Source organism: Oryctolagus cuniculus, chromosome 14 (assembly GCF_964237555.1).
Source record: "Oryctolagus cuniculus chromosome 14, mOryCun1.1, whole genome shotgun sequence".
Taxonomy (NCBI): Eukaryota; Metazoa; Chordata; class Mammalia; order Lagomorpha; family Leporidae; genus Oryctolagus; species Oryctolagus cuniculus.
In genome coordinates, this window is record NC_091445.1 from 40548537 (window position 1) to 40567828 (window position 19292).

The 19292-nt window shown below is 45.2% G+C and overlaps 1 protein-coding gene across 7 annotated transcripts in view; it reads right to left on the reverse strand.

The window, feature by feature from the left end:
- The window catches only part of CTNND2 (catenin delta 2), a 982006-nt gene that overhangs the window by 346010 nt on the left and 616704 nt on the right, over positions 1-19292 (reverse strand). The gene's annotated exons all lie outside the window — the stretch shown is intronic.

The following is a 19292-nucleotide window of genomic DNA, read 5'->3' on the forward strand; positions in this document are numbered from 1 at the left end:
TCACACACTCACCATGCCCCCTCCAGAGCCAGCCGTGTTGCTCTGAGCTCTTGTCCACTTGGCCTTCCACGATTCTGCGCATTTGCTAAGTGGGTGTCTGCTTGTGGTTTTGTACATTTCCAAAATACTTGGCCTGCTTTTCCAAACACCTTAAAATCAAGCCCGACTCCACCTCCTCCATGGAGAATCCAGGTCCTGACAGTGCCGTGCTCCTTCCTGCTCTAGCACCCCCTGCTACCATGGCTGATGTCTGAGCACTGTGCATGGAGCCCCTCTTTGTTCCAGAAAGTCCATCTGCCTGGCCCGGACACTTCCTTCTATCCTCTTCAGAATCTAGTGGCAACTGCTGCAGACACACGTGATTTTAACTCTGGTTCACTGCTTGCATCTTTACTGCCCCAGAGCCTTCCTCTCCCCAGGAAGGATTCGGGCTCTGAACAGGAAGCAGGGCCAGGCCCTCCTGGGACCCTAAGCTGTCCAAGATGCTCAGGGTCGAGTTCATTCCAAGCCATCAGTGACCAGGTCTGCAGTCTCTGCCTTCCAGGCCTGTGATCCTCTTACAAGCCCCTGCAGCTCTGGGCCCTTCTGCAGAGGCCGGGGGGAGCACTGGGGATGCCTGCCTGTGGAATGCAGGCTGCCAGGCAGTGCAGGAGTTCCAAGGGGGGGAAGCAGCTGCTGTCCTCTGTGGGGATCTGGCACCTCTGCACCTACCTATGTACTCTGGCTGGACCTCAGGAAGATGCCTTCCTGGGTCTGTGCACCCCGCGCCCCCAATTTCCTGGCTCTCTGATCCCTGTTGATCTTTTAGCTCCTTTCTTAAACTCAGGAAGTCTGTTCTTTGTTATTTTTGGATTCCTGCCTGCTCTTTGGTCAGCTAACTCCTCTTTACCAGTCCCTAACACAGGCTTGCTTTTTTTTCTTTTTGAGGATTTATTTTTATTTGAAAGACAGAGTTACAGAGAGAGAGGGAGGGATGGATGAAGACACAGACACACACACACACACACACACACACACACACACACACACAGATAGAGAGAGAGAGCGCGCTTTTGTTTATTCTCCCAAATGGCTTCAAGGCCTGGAGCTGTCCAAAGCCAGGAGCCAGGAGTTTCTTCTGGGTCTCCCAGGTGGGTTCAGGAGCCCAAGCACTTGGGCCACCTTACGCTGTCTTCCCAGGCATATTAGCAGGGAGCTGGATTGGCAGTGGAACAGATGAGCCGCCTAGAACTGGTGCCCATATGGGGTGCCCATATGGGATGCCCACATGGCAGGCAGTGGCTTTATCTGCTATGCCACAATGCTGGTACCATGCTGGCTTTCAAAAGTCAAAGAATTGTGGGTGGGCGTTGTGGCACAGGGGGCTAAGCTGCCATTGGAGACACTCACCTCCCATATCAGCCTTGTTCGAGACTCAGCTTCTGATACAGATTCTTGCTAATGCACCTGGAAAGAGGATGTCCCAAGTGCTTGGGTTCCTGCCCACCCTTGTGGGAGACCTGGATGGAGTTCCTGGCTCCTGGCTTCAGCCTGGCCCAGCCTCGGCTGCTGTGGGTATTAGGGGAGAATGAATCAATAACTGAAAGATCTTTCTTTTTCTCTTTGTCTCTCTTCCCTTTGTTGCTCTGCCTTTCAAATAAATAGATAATAATCATCTTGTTTAAAAAATGGCATATTTACCTAGAAAAATTGGGATGACCATTTAAAAAGTTCTCTGTGAACCCCAAAGCTGAGCCATGAGCTTGCGGTTCTTGGTTCCCTCTCCCCATGATGAAATGAATGCCTTGGCTGCAAGGTGCGGTGAGGTGCAGGTGTAGGGCAGCCAGGGGCAGCTGCCAGTGTTGTCAGTAAAATGGGACGGCCAGTTGAGTTTCAGATAAGGATGGAATGACTTTTTAGCACAAGCATGTTCCAAATCCTGCAAGAGATGTACTGTAAGAAAAGTTCTTCATTGTTTATCTGAAATTCAACTTAACTGGTTGTCATGTATTCTAATTTGGAAATACTTACTAATTACAGTTTCTCAATTTTAGGTTACGCTAACAATGAGAGTTCTATTTAGATGACCCTGGTAGCTGAGGGTTCACCCAGAATGAGACACAGCTGTGCCACTGTGTTCAAAACCATGAGCTCCTCCACACTGCCATGCCCCCGGAGGAGTACAGCAGTTGGGGTGACTCCATATGGCAGCTGGTGGAGCAGACAGCAGGGCACTCTGCTTTGGCCTTATGAGTTTAACAATGATACGATTTGAGAGAGAGTAGATATCTTATTTTATCCTCCACATCTGAAAAACATTAAAATAATGTATAAATAATTCTGTACTGTTGATTCCACTTTTTCCATTTTTCTAACTGTTGCTGGTAAAAAATGATTTCAAGGCAGTTTTCATTTTAATGTTTTCACTGTTAGTACAACCTAGCACAGTAACTGGAAAATTGCAACTAATGGTATTTTACTTGAAATAAATTATTCATAGATAAATATAGGTGGATGTGTGTGTGTGTGTGTGTTTGTGTGTATTACACATAAAATTCAGGATCAATTGAGTTTTGTAGCTGGGGAGTGGGAATACAAGTATACAACTTTCTAACCTTTTCTCTCAGTCTTCTGAGACCTAATGAATTTTGTAGAACATATTAGAGTTCTACTGCCTTTTTAAAAAATTGATACATATTTTTTGAAAAGAAGAATTATAGAGAGAAGTAGAGGGGGAGAGGGAGAGGGAAGGAGGGGGGGGTAGGGAGAGAGAGATTCTTAGATTCTTCCATCTGCTGGTTCAGTACCCAAATGGCCATCCAGGACTGGGCCAGGCTGAAGCCAGGATCCAGGAGCTTCTTCTGGGTCTCACATGTAGGTGGCAGGGGCTCAAGGACATGGCCCATCTTCCACCGCTTTCCAAGGCACATCAGAAGGGAGCTGTATCAGAAGTGGAGCAGCCAGAACTGAAACCAGCACCCACATGGGATGCTGGCACTACAGGTAGCAGCTTAATCCGCTGTACTATAGCACCAGTCCCTGGAGTTCTGGTAGCAGAACCTTTAGTGTCTGGCATTCCCATTTAGTGACTTTTTGGTCTTGGTTGAGACCGGCAGGCACTGTCCTAGTTGTTGAAATGAATGGTCAAGATTCCTCCTCCTCTTTGGCGGGTCCTCCACAGTAAACCTGACAGCAGAGTCTGATGGGGTTGGGATACCCAGATGCCTCGTAGTCAGTACACAGAAACTAATTTCATATAATACCCCAAGTCTTTCCTTTTTTATTTTTTTATTTTTTATTTTTTGACAGGCAGAGAGAGAGAGAGACAGAGAGAAAGGTCTTCCTTTGCCATTGGTTCACCCTCCAATGGCCACCACGGCTGGCGCACTGCGGCTGGCGCATCGCGCTGATCTGAAGCCAGGAGCCAGGTACTTCTCCTGGTCTTCATGCGGGCGCAGGGCCCAAGGACTTGGGGCATCCTCCACTGCACTCCCGGGCCACAGCAGAGAGCTGGACTGGAAGAGGGGCAATCGGGACAGAATCCGGTGCCCCGACCAGGACTAGAACCCCGTGTGCCGGCGCTGCAGGCAGAGGATTAGCCTATTGAGCTGCGGTGCTGGCCCCAAGTCTTTCCTAAAAAGAACAATTTTTGGGTATGACTGATGGGGACCGAATTGCCTATGAAGACCTAAATATGATTTCTTTTACAATACATTTTATTAACAAGGCTTCAAACTGTGAATCTGATTCCAGATCTCAACTAAAAGAATATAGTTAAGGAAAAAACAAAAGCAAAGCAAATAAAGCAAACCAAAACAACAACAACAACAAAAACTATCCCTGGAATGCATAATTAGGATAGACTTTGAATGTTGAAAATGAGGATGGACAGTTACCACATAGTGAACATCTATTCACTGCCAGGCATATCCTAAACACTGGTTTTATTTTCTCTTTTCATCCTTGAGAGGAGCTCTAGGAAGCAGGCACCATTATTTTATGCTCATCTTACAGGTTAAGAAACTGAGAGCTGGTAAGCTTTGAGACTTAGCCCAGTGTCACATGGCTCCTTAGCAGCAAACAAGGACTTGAATTCAGTTTTACTCTAGAGCCACAGTGTTAGCTGTCATACAACATACACTGTATCCTTCTTTGAAAACAGCATTCTGATGGCCAAGGTAGCACAGTTAGGTGGACAAATAATACTTTAATACCCAGAGAACACATAAGGTATAGCATTCTTGCATAATTTCTAAATAGCAGTACTTCCTATTTTGCTTTGTTCCTACAATAAGCTCAAAATTAACTACTGTGTTTAATTCTGGGTATCTTATAAACCTTTATGCTTTTCTGTACTGTACTTTGTCCAATGGAAGTGTACTTCTTGGGCCAACAATAACAGTTTTTACCTTAATTTTCACTCATTCCTTTAAAAGAAGACAGTATCTTTTAGAGAACACTTTGAAGTTCTAAATAGGACCATTTCTTTCATTCAAATTAACACCTGTTGTTATACACATGTAGAATTTTAAAGCATGGGTTCCTACCTGAATTTCTTAGGTCAATGGACAGAATCCCCTCATGCTCAAGTCACCCTGAAATCGCATGAACAAGTGCACAAATATGCACCAAGGTGGAAATGTGAGGTTACTCATAGCTTTCATCAGATTTTTGAAAATGTCCCTGGCTTCAACTATAGTACCAAATGGATTACTGCACTAAATTGTGACCTGTAATTTGATGCTTTTTGTATCAGAGCCAAAGCTGAACAGAGTTCTGGGATTAAGAATTGGCCCAAGTCCTGGCACACCCTCCTGGGAGCAGGTGCAACAGGCTCCGAGATGCTTGGGGAACCCTCCATTACCCAGGCAGAACTTGAGGATCTGAACTACGGTGCCCCTGACCTTGGTAGGCTCAGGGAGTTTGAATGATTCCTTTGTTATCCCCCAAGGAAGCCCCACTTCATCCATCCCTGTAGTTCCACTGTCCGTCATCCCATCTCCAGCCCTTCACGTCTGCCTAGTGCAGAATCAGCTGCAATCACCCTCTTGGTTCTGTGCCTCCTCCGTATTCAACTGGCGACACCCTAGCTGGGCTGGGGATATCCTACTCTACTCACTGTCTGCTCTATCCCGGGTTCTGAACTTGACTAGAGCAGACACCAAACCATGCTTCTGGGCTTCAAGATAAGAAATGACCACTCAGTTCAAGGCAGCTCTCAGTACTGAGGTCTGCAGTCCAGGCACCTCATGGCACTTCCTACACTGATTTTAGAAGTTACTGACCCAGCCCTCAGTCAGCCATCCCTCATGCTCTCCTCATACTCACCTGAGACCCTGACCTCATTTCTCTGTGTCAAAACCAAAGAAGTCACCTCTCCTTTTCCCAGATTCTTCAACCCGCAGGCTATCCCCAGCTGCTCTGCCTTTCCTTTTGTTAAACAGTAAATCATCTCCTCTGTCTCCGACAGCAGATCTCCTGGAATTGCTCCTCCCAGGGAGTGAAGCCCTGTTCTTCCCAGCCACTCAGGAAGGAACCACTGCAGTTGTCCTGGCCTCCTGTATTTTTTCTCATAACCCAAATTCAACTCAGCAGCAAATCCAGTTAGCCTCACCTATTATTCCACATGCAAAAGGCTTCCTTACAATTATCCCCTATCTTGCTTGCACCCCAATTGTCATCATTCTGGGCATTCCCACAGCTAAGGCACACAACAAAATCTCTTTTCTGAAACACAACATGTACCAAGCATTCCAGGGACTGTTCCACTTTTCTTTCTCTGTTCATTTTTCAGGAAACTATTCATAGATATGCCCATAATAGTGTGTTAATAATAGTGATAACCAACACTTATGTCAGGCCATGTTTTAAGCATTTTGCAAATATTAGCTTCATTAGACCACACAACAATCTTGTAATTGCTAATAAGGTAAGAGCTTTTATTATCATACCATATTATGCTCAGGCAAACAGAGTCACAATGAGGTTAGGTCACTGGTCCAGGGTCACACCCACTAGGACCCAAAGGAGTCAAGGTTTGAGGCAAAGGAGCTTGGATTCTCGATGGCATACAGTATCATCTCTGCATTTTGTCTACATTCAATGCCTATGTCTTCTCACCCACACAGTCTGATAAACCCATTCAATCAGCCCCACTCTCCATCCCTGGTGATGCAAACTCCAGTGGTGACTCCTGGGTCCATCTCTCCCTGCTCCTCCCAGCAGCTGCTGACATCGGGGCTTCCTCGCTTGCCAGCTATGACCATCACTGACCATGCTTCCCTGAGTCTCCTCAGACTCACTGCCAGCACCTCCTCCACTTTGTCTGCCTTCCCTCTTCAGAGCCTTCATGAGCAGCGAGGACTCAGGTGGCTCTGCCCTGGTTTGTTGGGAGACCGCATTCCGTAGCATTCTCCTGTTGAGGTTGCCCAGTTTTCTCTTCCAGTCCCATCGCTCTGTTTTGCATGTGCCCCCCAAAGTTCAAAGGTCGGAAACTTAGTCCCCAGTGCATCTGTGTTGGAGAGGGGGCCTGAGGCCGGTGCCACGGCTCACTAGGCTAATCCTCTGCCTGCGACGCCGGCAGCCCAGGTTCTAGTCCCGGTTGGGGTGCTGGATTCTGTCCCGGTTGCACCTCTTCCAGGCCAGCTCTCTGCTGTGTCCTGGAGTGCAGTGGAGGATGGCCCAAGTGCTTGGGCCCTGCACCCGCATGGGAGACCAGGAGGAAGTACCCGGCTCCTGGCTTCCAATCGGCGCAGTGCGCTGGCTGCAATGCACCGGCTGTAGCAGCCACTTGGGGAGTGAACCAATGGAAAAAGGAAGACCTTTCTCTCTGTCTCTCTCTCACTGTCTAACTCTGCCTGTCAGAGAGAGAGAGAGAGAGAGAGAGAGAGAGAGAGAGAGAGGAGGGGCCCAAAAGGAGGTGAACAGGGGGCCTGGGGGATGAATGTCATTATTTTTGAGATGGATTGTTACAAAAGTGGGTTCAACCCTCTCGTGCCTTCCACTGCGGGATGATGAAAGATGGCCCTTGTCAGGTATCAGCACTTGGTTGCTGCACTCTGAACTTCTGTGTGTCCAGAACCATGAGACAAACAATTTTCTGTTTGTTATGAGATAGCCAGGTTTCAGTGCTTCGTTACAGCAGCAGCAAATGTACTGAGTCGCCCCTCCCTGAGCTCCAGTTCTGCATCTCCCCTTGGGTAGACATGATGAGCAAGCCCTAAACTATTTCCTCTGATACCTCCCTCTGCTGCCCAACCTGCAGATCTCCTGGAATTGCTCGTCTCAGGGAGTTCTTTCCAGCCACTCAAGATGGAACCACTGCAGGTGTCCTGGCCTCCTGTATTTCTTCTCGTAACCAGCAAATCCTGCAGTTATATCCCCAAGTTGATGGTGTCTCCTGCCCACCTGCCCACACAGTTCATGATGAGCTTGTCTTTCTTTTAGTCCTAGTCTGGGCCCCTTGATCCCAGGGGCTGCACTTGCCTATGGCCTGGCCCCTGCCATTCATTTCCTGTAGGAGCCACCATGATCCTTTCAAGATCTGTACCCAGTTCAGGCAACCCATACTCACAAAAATGTTTCATGCTCTACTGTCCCATTTCAAACAAGCCTGGAATCTTAACATTCGACTCTAGGGGTCTAAAAGATCCAGTCCTTTGCTGAACCTTCTGCCCACCTTCTACTGCATTCTCCAGGCCCTGATGGACCAGGCCACACCCAATGTCTCTGTCCACATACACCAACCAGGTTAGTGTCAGGCCTCTGCACTTCCAATTCCCCCCAGCTCTAAGACTCTCCTCTGGATATCTGCCAGATCACACCTCTTTATGCTAGTCTCCATTCAAACATCCTGCGCAAGGCTTTGCCTGAACTCCTTGTAAGGTAGCACACCTCATCATTCTGCTTCCTTTATTTTCTGCAGACAATTCTATCTACTCATGATTGTATTTGCTTAGTATCTCTTTCCTCTGACTGCTTCCTAAGCTCCAGTGGAATTGAAACTATCTGCTTTCCAATACCTGCAACAGTGCTAGCACCATCTTTATTAAATAAAAACTGTTAAATGGACCAACACCGTGATTTATGATAGCACATTTTAATAAAAATATTTGTAAATTAAAATATATACTTAATGAAGATACTATTTAAAATAACTATGCAGTTTTGTGTGTGTGTGTATGTGAGAGAGAGAGAGACAACCATAGAGTAAGGTCATGGTTACATTCAATTTTTCACCTATTCCATGCTTCCCAGTGGCTAAGGATCAGAATATTTTGGTACACCAGATTTTACTGTGAAATGGATAACGCGTTTCCCAGTTCCATGAAGCTGTCAGGGCCACTTCCACAGAGGCACGGATGGCAGATGTCTTTATGCATCCATTGACCTGATCATTTGGAATACGAATCAAATTGGAAATGGAAATGACGCGAGTGCTTCTGACCATTCTACACGGAGTTTATGTTCTAGCTCATTAGTCACGGCACTGCTCGATTGCATTCAGCTGGCATAGTCCACTTACATACACCACAAGCAAATATGAAAAGGAAATGAAAGTGATGTTTAAATGCAACATTTTGTGTAACTCTTCTTTTCTTAGTTTTGTCAATTCTATTGGCAGGGCTTGGCAGAGTTGTTCTCTAGGAATATTAATGTATTTCATTTTCACTCACATAAATAAAAGTGCTTCAGGTTTTTTCCTCCCCACTGGTTTTTTCTGTTGATCTAAATATTGGTGCCCTCAGACAAACCAGCAACTATGTTGTGGTTAAAAAAAAAAAAAAAAGGATCTGTGTGAGTGAGTAAACAGTACAGAATACTAAACACTTAATCAGCTGAAGAATTGAGAAGGAAAAGGCACCTTAAAGCAAAACCCTAAAAAAGGCACTGTTTAAGCCTGAGAAATTCTGGAGAGTGACACCAGTTGCTAATATGAAAGAAACTGGATTTAACATAGCTTTACATAATCTACTTGTAGTCTTTGGGCTTTACAAGCATGAAGATTTTCAAAATATTACACAAAACATTATATTTTCTAACTTCAAAATCTACATACATTATCCCTTTTTCCTCAGATAAATGCAGAACTTGACAATGCCTTGTACAAACCAGTTATATCATCTTTCTAATACAGCTAATACAAAACTAAAATGATAATGCACCCAGGAGCACGCAAAAGAGAATTAAACAGTCTGAACTATAAGAAAAAATGACATAAAATGGGTACTATTTTGCAAAAAAAAAAAAAAGTGATTTTTTTTTGACAGGCAGAGTGGACAGTGAGAGAGAGAAAGACAGAGAGAAAGGTCTTCCTTCTGTTGGTTCACCCCCCAAATGGCTGTTATGGCCAGAGCTGCACTGATCCGAAGCCAGGAGCCAGGTGCTTCCTACTGGTCTCCCATGCTGGTGCAGGGCCCAAGGACCTGGGCCATCCTCCACTGCCTTCCCGGGCCACAGCAGAGAGCTGGCCTGGAAGAGGGGCAACCGGGACAGAATCTGGTGCCTCAACCAGGACTAGAACCTGGGGTGCTGGTGCCGCAGGCAGAGGATTAGCCTAGTGAGCCGTGGTGCTGGCCCAAAAAAGTGATTTTTTACACATGTGTTGCTGTGTTGAAAAAGATTTAATTTTCCATTTTTATCATTGGTTGACATTGTGCCAATGATGGAGATTATGATGTCAAAATAATATTATACTGTACAGAGGCACCACTGTATTCTACACCACGGATGGCACCCCGGGGGCTCTGGGTGGGTGCATCTCTGCATCTTGCCCAGGTGATGGTGGTGTCTGGATAAACTTTGATGAATACAAATAGCTACCACCAAGCCAGAGGCACTGGCAGCCAACACTACAACCTTCTCCATCACCCCTGCACCTGTCACAATTTATGAAAGCCCTATACTCGTGGTGAAAGCCAGCCTAAATGATGGCCTTATCAATGCAAGACATTTGGTTGGTGCCAAACATCTGAAGCTGGAATTGTGAGAAGATCATGAAAAAGGGGAAGTCATACAAGGAAGAAACGTGGGAAACAGGCAAAGAACCAGACTGCATTGTTTCAAGGAGAGGGCAGTCACTAACAAGGGCCACAAACGTGTACACACGCTGAACACGGTCCTCGTCATTGCTTCCTGGAGATCTTGAACATGATGCTTGGCTCACACACTGCCCTCCCATGTCTGATTCTACAACACAGGAGAGCTTCTGGAAGCTCAGTTTCCACACTGCTTATGGCCATGGCGTGAAGAGTGATAAAGGCATCTGACCAGCTTACCTCCTAGCAGTGCTATCTTGGGTTGATTCATATTTCACTATTTTATTGCTTTTGTGGTATCCCATAAGTTTTGATATGTTGTACTGTCATCTTCATTCATTTCCAGAAACTTTTTGATTTCTCTTTTAAGATTTATTTATTTATTTAAAAGTCAGAGTTACACAGAGAGAGGAGAGGCAGAGAGAGAGACAGAGAGAGAGAAGTCTTCCATCTGATGGTTCACTCCCCAATTGGCCGCAATGGTCAGAGCTGCACCAATCCGAAGCCAGGAGCCAGGAGCTTCTTCTGGGTCTCCCACATGGGAAGAGGGACCAAAGGACTTGGGCCATCTTCTACTGCTTTCCCAGGCCATAGCAGAGAGCTGGATTGGAAGTGGAGCAGCCAGGTCTCGAACCGGTGCCCATATGGGATGCCGGCACTTCAGGCCAGGGCATTCACCCACTGCGCCATAGTGCCGGCCCCTGATTTCTCTTTGGATTTCTTCAATGACTCCCCCCTGTTCATTCAGGAGCAAGTTGTTCAGTCTCCTTGCGTTTGCATATGTTCTAGAGATTCCTGAGTTACTGATTTCCAGCTTCATTCCAGTGTGGTCAGAGAAGATGCATAATACGGTTTCGATTTTTTTGCCTTTGCTGAGACTTGCTTTATGACCTAGCATGTGGTCTGTCCTAGAGAAAGTTCCATGCACTGGTGAGAAGAATGTGCATTCTGCAACTTTAGGATGAAAAGTTCTGCAGATATCCGTTAGGTCTATTTCGTCTACAATGTCGATATTTAAAACAAAAGCATGGATGCCTTCCTTTGGCAGGAAACTCCATCAGGCAGCAGGTTCCAGCCAAGGGCAGGACTGTGGTCCCCAGGGAGGACCGAACCCATCCCAGCACAGTGACTACCTGGCCCCACAGGTGTTGAGGTACTGCATTTTCAAGGTAAGACTCGGGCCCAAAGCAGCATGCCCTCGTCCGGCCCCCCGCAGCAGGAAACAGGTACACGGGCAGTCCAGGCAAGGCAGAAGCTCAAGTGCTAGGCATCCAGTGGCTCAGCACAAGGCTGATGCTAACCTGGAAAGGTTGACCCTGCTGCTGGGGGCATGACAGTCTCTGGACAAGCCCTGGTAACTCTTTCTTCTTATCTACATTCCAAACACCACAATTACCCAAAACAACAAAGAAGTATGCCCAAACCATTTCACAGGCAATGTTCCCTATCAGACAGAAATCCCACTGCGAATGGCCAATATGCGATGCTCACTTCCCTGCACATAAGAGAATGATTGCTAAGTCATAGCCCCACATACCACTCTCTGAGTGTTACCACTTGAAACAGAATAGGGAAAACCTTACAGCACAGATTTTAGTAGTAATCATATGCTCATTTTCTGGTTCAAAGTTACCAAAGAAACATCCCCATCACGGGTAGAGCACATCAAAGACAGCCTGCTCTCTACCTGTGCAAAGAATCGGGGTGGGATCCCAGCATATTTCCCTCAGCTTCTCTTTATTTAACAATCACAAAGACACAGAATCACATCCATCCTAACAAGGTCAGGGGCAACTCAGGTTACTGGCAGGGGAGACTTCTGGCTTTCTTGAAAAGATGAAATGCTCAAGTCTTCTGGGCCGGAGGGCAGCCTGCCACGGGCAGGACAGCGTGCCATTGAACGTGGGGGAGAAGACGGGATGGACTGCACAGTCGGCCACTGTATAAAGGACCCCAGACATCCCCACTTGCTGTGTATTAATTGAAAGAAACCATTTGTTGTGTGGCTAAAATAGTTTGCTTCTGAAATCTGCTCAGAAATGGGTGGTGATTTCTCAGAAAACTCAAGGCCAAGTTTAATTTTTCCAGCTTTCAACCTAACGCATTATCCCTTTTTCTAAAGAGTGAAAGCCTTAAAAGGAAATCAAAGTCTGCAGCCTAAGAACTAAACCCCTTTGCCTGAACCAGTGTTAAAGGAGAGCTGAGACTCTGTGTTTTCTGTCTTCTGAGAAACTGGTTCAAAGGTCAAGCCTAATGGACCGCTTCACAACTTTTGTTTTCCTTTGCCAGCTTGATGAAAGGCTCAGAGTGCAACCCAACAAAATTCAGATTATGAAGCACTCTCAGCTGTTCAAGGAGCTCCCATGCTTGTTTCCCTTTCAAAATACCCAGCTAAGGATTAAAAGGACAATGCCCTTGATACTTTGTTAAAGAAACACATATACACATTCATGCACAAATATTCTTTAATTCCTTTGATCATAAAGCTCCCTTATTAGCTTCTTCTTTGGGATGAGGTTATCATCATGGAAGTTATTCGTAAAAAATTGATCAGGGCACATAATGCTGACTAAAGTCTACATATCTGGCTATGCCATTTTAAAACACATGACACACCATTGAAACTGTGAGAGGGATGTAGAGTTCGTAAAAACTGTGATTCCGTGAGTGAATGTTACTTGTCCCTAGATTGAGATAGGTTGATATCCATCTATTCTTAGTGTTGGTTTTTATAGATGAAAGTACTAAGATCTTAGCCATGCAGTGAGATTCCTGAGGAATGGGAAGTTGACCCGCATGTAGGAAGAGGGTGTGGAGAAACCGTGACAGAGACATGGAAATTTGGGGAAGGGGAGATGGGTTGACAAAAGTGAGCACCTTGAAATCAATTGCCTGATTCCCCACCCCTTGGGTATATCACCTTGGCCTGAAAGCCACTGGCTTAGAATTTGAGGGGTACGACTTATTGTACCTCAGGAAGTCTCTGACCACAGAGCTGACATAACTGTGAGCTTCTAGACTCTCTTTTACCTTCTGTCAACTAGGCAGCCTTGTTCCTCCACACCTAAGCCCCCGGTTCAGGGTGCTGAACTCTATAGCAATGTGAAGGCTTTTATAATGAGGCCAAGGCAACGGGCTGGGCTACACTGCCTTTCCAATCAGGCCTCTTTCACATTAACTGCAAAGGAATCACGTGTGGGCATCTTGATAAAGTGCAGATTCTGTTCTCCAAAGAGTAGGGGACTAGGATTGTATATTTCCCAGTTGCAAGGTGACCTTCCATGCACTCTTGACTGCAAAGAGGGGCCTTGAGTCTGTCTCCAAGATGGTGACATGTGCAAGGCTGGATGTTCTAAGGAGTGCCCACCTGCTTGGGAGGGAGCCCAGGTAAATTGTTGACAAGTAACCAGGAAATGCTGTCCCTCCATGCTGCGGGATCTCAGGCCAGAGGGGCATGTGACAGGCTGAAGTTCATCAGAAGACTGGACAGCCCAGTTGCATTGGGCTTGAAAGAGGGCAAGGGCATAGATAAAGGCAGAGAGAAGGGACAGGCATTACAGCAAAGGAAAGAAAGACTTTCAGCAGAGGCAGCCATTCGGGGATGAGTAAAGTCTCCCTGGTGAGCTAAGAAAGGCCCGGCAGGAGACAAATGGGACATTTGGAAAATTTGGTTGGAGACAGAAAAGGGAGGACCCTTCAGAATGCTGCCAAGACAAACTTCTCATTCCAAATTTCTAAAGGGAATAGATAACCTTGGAAAATTTTTAAAAAAGTAAATGATTCCTTCAAAAATGCAGTATTTAGAAAAGTAAGTTGTTTTCTTGATCATATTATCAACTATATAGTGTTGAAGACTTGGGTTCCCAAATTTAGACTTTTGATCAAGTGAGAGAAAAGCCCTAAGATTGCAGAAGTCCAGTGACCCTGATACCTTGCTCTGCCACTAATATGGCCACACAATCAACAGCTCATGCAGACGTGACAGACGAGTAACCTCCTAATGCCACAGCCTGCTAACTTCTGCAGCACTCCACATGCGGCACGGGAGGACAGAATCAGTAACTCAGGCTTTCATGTGAAAGGATCATGTCGGGATCTCGTTCAAAAGTATGTCCAGATGAGGGTGGGTCTGGGAGGCTGCGTCTCACCAGGCCCCAGTGCTGGGAGGACACTGGATAACAAGGCTCTAGAGACGGGGGCCCACAAGCTGAAGGCTTGATCATCCAAGTGTTTGGAATTTTTTAAAGTACAATGAAATATTATAATGCAAAATTTATAATAAGGTAGTGAATACTTTATTTCAATGATTTTAAAACTGAAGAAGGGTTGAAGTGGGAAAGACACAGCATGCTATTTTATGAACTATTTTGTTCCCATAAATGGGTATGTTCAATTTATCAAAGTATTAGTGAGTTACACACCAGGCTGACTTATTCACATGCTTAACAATTAACTGGAAAACTAATAAAATTATCCTTTTTAAAAAGCCCACTTTCTATAGCCTGCACAAACTTTTTCAAATTTAGAACAGATAAATATAAATGCATACATGTTGGCATTGGCATGGTTGGCATAGTGGGTTAAGCCACCCCCTGTGACACTGGCATCCCATATCAGCACTGGTTCAAGTCTTGGCTGCTCCACTTCCAATCTAGCTCCCTGAAAATGTGCCCAGAAAAGCAGCAGAATATGGCCCAAGTGCTTGGGCACCTGCAACCACTTGGAGATGTGGAAGAAATGGATGAAGCTTCTGGCTCCTGGCTTTGGCTTGACCCAGACCTTGTCATAGTAGCCATTTGGGGAGTCAACCAGCAGATGGAAGATCTCTCTCTCTCTCTGTAACTCTGCTTTCCAAATAAATATTTAAAAAATGCATATATGTGGTCTTACATGTTATATGTACATACGTGTATTTATACACTATTCACCCATGTAAGCACGTGCCTGCTATCTCAAGCTCTTCTGAGGATACCGGGTCCTTGGGCCTCTGTACCCACGTGGGAAGAAGCTGCTGGCTCTTGGCTTGGGATTGGCTTAACTCTGGCTCTTGCAGCCATCTAGGGAGTGAACCAGCAGATGGAAGACCTCTCTCTCTCTCTGTGTGTGTGTGTGTGTGTGTGTCTCTGCCTCTGCCTCTCTGTAACTCTGCCTTTCAAATAGACAAATAAATCATAAAACAAAATAAAACAAAAAACACAGCAGTGCTACTAGCTACCTAGTATTTCTAGCACTGCATACCTCAACCACATTTATACTAAAGCAGTAGAGCCCATCCTTATCACACCCCACCCATCCTCTCTGGAGGTAGTTCTCCTAGTGTTGTATTTGGTCCCCATTGTGCAGCCAGAGACGGAGACATCCTTGGCCACTTGGAACTCGGATGACTCACAAGGGATCTATCACAGATGCTTCCACTCTCCAGACAGACTTTCCCTTAACCTTTCTGCCAAAAACCAGCTGCACTCCTCTGTTTCTGGAACACAGATATGTTCTTTCTCCTGATGCAACGAAATGAGAATTTTCATGCAGTAATTAAGTTTTCACGAAGTATTTACCAAATAGACTTACTGGGGAGACTACATCTGATGATATCATCTAGCATCAAGGGTGTCTTGGTTCCATAAAAATCAGAACCCTGGTTCTTAATTTTAAAGCTTCCAATAATGCTAAGAACAATAATGACACATAAGAAAGAGTTAGCAGGTAAAGAATGGTAGGCTGAATTCATAAACAAAACAACTGATTACTCTGCAGTTATTGTTGTAAAAATATAACTTTAGTGAGTAATTTGCATTACTTTCTGCTTCACTGTTAGACTCCATCCGTCTCACTGATAACATTGTGTATGATGTGTGTGCATTATTTATGGGATTTAGATATTTTCATACCAGAAGAACAGGTGAACTATTTTGATGAAACAGACCTAAGACTGCAAATGAGAACTAAGATTCCCCGAAGGTGGAAGTCAGTCTCTTCATCATCATTTGAAAGAAATGATCAATGCTGAGAACCAACAGCACAGGCACCTGCTGCTCTGGAATCTCACGCTGTGGAGATACCTGAAAACCCGGAGAGGATGATCCAAAATCTAAGTGCTCCGGTTTCTCCAGCCTATTTCACCTAAAATCTGTGAACCCCCATTCACTTCCCACTTGATACCGTTTAGAGTTCTGGGAAGAGGTGTTGAAGGACTCAGAGCTTTGTGGGTCTCCTCTTGAATAAGGTTACAAAGGTGGAGGACAGTCCCTCTGCTACCCAGGGTTGGTTCCCAGTGCTGGGAGCCCTCACCAGGAATAGAGCCACCAAGAAATTCCAAGTGTCAGAATGGGCAGTCAATCAGCCCTCAGGCTCTGTCTTCTTCTAGGGATAGACTTGATAGCTCTAGACTTGACGATATCAAAAAAGCAGTGTAGGCTGGAGCCGAGGCTCACTAGGCTAATCCTCTGCCTGTGGCACCAACACCCCGGGTTCTAGTCCCGGTTGGGGCGCCGGATTCTGTCCCGGTTGCTGCTCTTCCAGGCCAGCTCTCTGCTATGGCCCGGGATTGCAGTGGAGGATGGCCTAAGTGCTTGGGCCCTGCACCCACATGGGAGACCCATGGGGAGGAGGGAAGCACCTGGCTCCTGGCTTCAGATCAGCGCAGCACAGCAGCACACCGGGCTTAGCAGCCACTTGGGGGGTGAACCAATGGAAAAAGGAAGACCTTTCTCTCTGTCTCTCTCTCCACTGTCTAATTCTGCCTGTAAAAAAAAAAAAAAAAAAAAAAGAAAGCAAGCAAGCAGTGTACAGTTTCCACATAGATTATATGAGGAGTTTTCAAAAGCTCCATGGAAAATGCATACTAGGAAAAATGCATGGATTGCAAAAACATTGCACCAAAATAAACTCATCTGTTAGTTCCACCTTTCCATGAACATTTTTGAAGTACCGCTGGATATTACAAGTTCATATGCATTCATATATATAATCTGTTACAGGATACTCACAATTATTCAAATATAAGATCTACAAAACTTGTATGAACACATGGTTGTTAAAGCTACAAGTGACATACAAGAGTAAAGTATTAATTTTCTTCTCAAGTTGTCAAAGTTGATAGGGTGTTAAAAACTGAAAACATAAATTCATAAAGTGAGACCAACATGAGTTTGTTTCCTTTACAGAAATATGGATTCTGAGTTTTTGACAAGCATGTGTTTTGTTCTGTTTAATATACATCATAAGCATCCCCATAACTGCATTCAATCTTTTGAAATTATATACTATTCAAAGTACTCTGTTTTCAGAGAACTTAGCCAGTTCCTAAACAAAACAAATCCCTACGCTTGTTCTTCAATGAATTCTACATTGGAAATCTCATTTTTGGCATATCTCAATTAATGCTTCTCCAAAACTCTGCTTGCTTATTCCACCACAAGTGAAAATCTGGAATCCATTCTGGTCATTTCATATACAAACCATTTTGATATTTGACTGTGTATTTTTTTTAACTTTTATTTAATAAATATAAATTTCCAAAGTACAACTTTTGGATTATAGTGGCTTCCCCCCCCCCCCCATAACCACCCTCCCACCCGCAACAATCTCATCTCCCACTCCCTCTCCCATCCCATTCTTCACCAAGATTCATTTTAAATTATCTTTATGGGAGGAGGAGGGAGGAGAGGAAGTGGGGGAGGAGGAGGGAGAGGGGAAAGAGGAGCTATCCAATGGGCTGCGCTCCCACATGCAGGGAATGTTTTACCTACTGAACTGCACTGAAGCTTGAGATGAAAGAAGCATTCTCACTTTTTCATGGTTTTGCCTTCTCACTTTTCTAGAAACATCTCAATATATGCTTTGTCCTATAAGTGTGCCTGTTGTTTAAAATTTTCATAATGGATCCGTGGTGTGTGGATCCCCGGTTTAAAGACAAAAGTCCACACTGCGGAAGCTCAGACTGCCCGATACGTGGCTCGTTTGAAGTAGCTCGGGCCTCAGTCTGTGCCGTGTGGCGGCTCTGTATTGGCAGAGCCACCATGAGACCATGGCGTGGTTCCCCCTGACTTTTAACCCTAGCCTAGTGGTTCACATCATTGTTTGGAATTCAAACACCAGTTAAATTTCAAAAGGGATGTGGGATGTCAGCATAGGATGGCCCGTCTTTTCCTTTGCAAAGGATTGCCTCCAACATCACCTTAACTCGTAGGAAAGGTAGACATGAAATAACTCAGGATTTGGGACAATCTTTCCAGTGGAATAAAGGGGCCTTATGAGAAGAATCAAAGTTGGCTTGCAGATGGATGTTTGGGAACCACCGATTTAAAAGCCACGGGGAAGGAAGACTGACTTCTCTAACGCATGAGTAATGGGCAGTTAGCTTAAGGTGCTCCCAAGTGGCCCAGTGAATGTGAAAAAGAACCTCTGCCTTTTTATTTACTTTAGCTGTGTGTGCTGTGTTAAATGCATTTACTGAAAAAATGAATTCCTAAAATTAAAACGTTCCATCCGAATATCTTCAGGTTCATCAGATAATATTCAGATTCTGAATCATATCTGAAAAATGTCCTCACACCTAGCATGCTTTCTAAATTCACAACAAGTTAACATTAAGTTAAATTTTAATGAGCATTTAAAGTTTGAGAAAGCAAAGCCTCCAGGATGGCCCCCCACTTCTCTCCAGATGCCACCCCTCCCAGCTGAAGCCACGCTGGCCTGTGTGACTGACAGAATACGGCAGCAGTGACTGGATGGCTCCTGAAAGTCGGAAAGCCAGGTAGCAAGTTGAGCACACTCAAATAGTCCCACACTGAGGAATCATCTCGACCGCTGTGGGTGTGAGCCATGTTAGGAACCAACTTGACTGTGGTGTGAGTGAGCTGCATTGAGCACACAACACGGTAACTGTGAATGAGCCACGCTAGAAGCACCTCCCCCAGTGCCAATGGAGCTTTGGAACTTCAGCTTAGCTCCCAGACTTCATGGAGTACATCCCTGTCCTGAATTTCTGAACAGAGAAATCAACAGATAATCAGTAGTAGTTATTCATTTGAGTCACTGAGTTGTCATTGATTGGTTATGCCTAATCTGACTGGTCGTCACCAACAACCTTTCCTCCCAAGAGCATGAAGCTTCCTTTATCCTTTCCTTGTGGAAAAGAAAAAAGCCAGCCCAAACAACCCAAATGTCTATCAACTGATGGATGCATAAAATAAATGGTATGTATCTACAATAAAATATCCAGCCTTCAGAAGGAATGAAACACTGACACGTGTTAGGGCATGGATAAATCTTGAA